Genomic DNA, 1,802 nt, shown 5'->3' on the forward strand with positions numbered 1-1,802 from the left:
GCCTTCTCACAGCGGCCCAGGGCTGAGGGGTGACACCGTGGCAGTGATGTCTGAAGAGCCTGAAGGGGGATGTTCTCCTTTTCTGGGATTTGTTGCTGGGATTGCAGGCTTCAGCGCTGACTCACCCACGAGGGCTGGACACAAGCCAAGGAGCAAAGGAACGACACTTGGGTCACACGCGCTGCCCTTGGCCACGCCAGCTCGGCCTGCTGGGGGCTGGCCAGGGTTCACTGGGCAGGCTGAGCACGACCCAGGGGTCGGCACCTTTTTGCAATTATCAAGGTTTTTTCCTCACTGGGGCAAGAACACATTCCTCTCCAGAGGATGGATTACAAAGCAAATCATTCCTGCCTCTCTTCAAAGGCCAGCAAATTTAGGAAACTGCTCCTTCCTTCTCCAGAAACTTTAAAATGCAGGCAGGTTTGTTGCCCTCCACACACCCCATTGCCTTACCTGGAGCTCTCCTGAACCTCCAGACCCTGCTGTAGTTGGGACCCAGCCTCCTCTGCTTCCTCTTTAATTGGCTGATCCCCAAAGCAGCCCAGAGGACCTTTTCCTTAGAAAGGTTTTACTGGCAATTGCTTCAATGGAAAACAGAAAGGATTACAAAAATAACCCCAGGAATATGACATTTTGAGCAGTTTTACAAAGGTCTTACAATTGCTGACTTTCGGCTCAGACATTAACCCAGACCCCTGCGGGTCCCTTCTGGGCTCTCTGCTAGCTCCTAGACTGATGCAGGATCTTCTGGCTAGTTCTTCTTTCTTCCAGAAACTTGTATCAAGCGCTGAAACTTTGTCCAACCTCCCCACATCCTTCACCCACATGCCTGAAGGGGCAGCTCTCCCAGTTCATGAGGAAGTCATTCCCCATGGCCTTGCCCTGCTGGAAAGTCAACAGGAGAAACTCCTTCATCTCTGAACCCCAAACTGAACACAAACCATCAGCTAGCAAAATCTAAACCATAACTGCCTATAAACCCGGACTGCTAAAGCTGGAAGTGCCCTCACAGAACACTGGATCTACCCTTCTCACTTTGCAGGTAGGAAATGAGGATTCCAAGAGAGGATCTCAGACCTGCGACCGACACGAGTTTCTAGATGTTCCTTACAGTGCGTCACACCTCTCCCACGCCTGTATATTTGCCAGCATTTCCAGACCAAAACAAAACTAGGAAGAGAGAAACATTCTCCAGAGAATGAACCTTTCCCTCGGGACACTCGGGGTTTCCTCCTAAGGCAGGAGACTGGAAGCCCACAGGATGGGGCCCCTCTGGCCTCTCGCGTGCCTTGCGCCTCACCCACGCACAGCCCCAGAGCTTCTCTCAAGCCCTCCTCACACCCTGCCCCAGCGGCCCCCAGGACTGGGCCTTCTGTTTGTCTGCTACAAGGCCCCTGTCCCCTTCTAACAGGGCTGCTGCCTCATCCTTCAATCTTGTTTCCTTGTCCCTTCCTCTGAGGGGCTTTCCCTGATCACTCTCCCACACCCAAGCTCTTTTTTCTTCCTTTCTCGTTTTAGCTTCTTCTCTCCGAAAAAAGGTCAAATCCAATCAAACACCCACACCCAAGCTCCCACTCTCAGCATCAGTTGGTGTCGCCTTCACTTGTAGGATGATCTGTCACAACTCTGTGCTTGCTGACTTGAGCTCTGCCTCCTCCGCGAACCTGGGAGCCACGCAGGACCAGGACTATGCCTGTCAAGGTCACTGCTGTCTCCATAGCTCCTAGCACCGTGGCTGGGCGTTCCATGGATGTGAGGAATGCACGCATGAATGAGAAGCAATCACAGAGGCAGGACACAGG

The sequence above is a fragment of the Rhinopithecus bieti genome, unplaced genomic scaffold (genome assembly GCF_001698545.2).
Source record: "Rhinopithecus bieti isolate Rb0 unplaced genomic scaffold, ASM169854v2 scaffold_5750, whole genome shotgun sequence".
Lineage (NCBI taxonomy): Eukaryota > Metazoa > Chordata > Mammalia > Primates > Cercopithecidae > Rhinopithecus > Rhinopithecus bieti.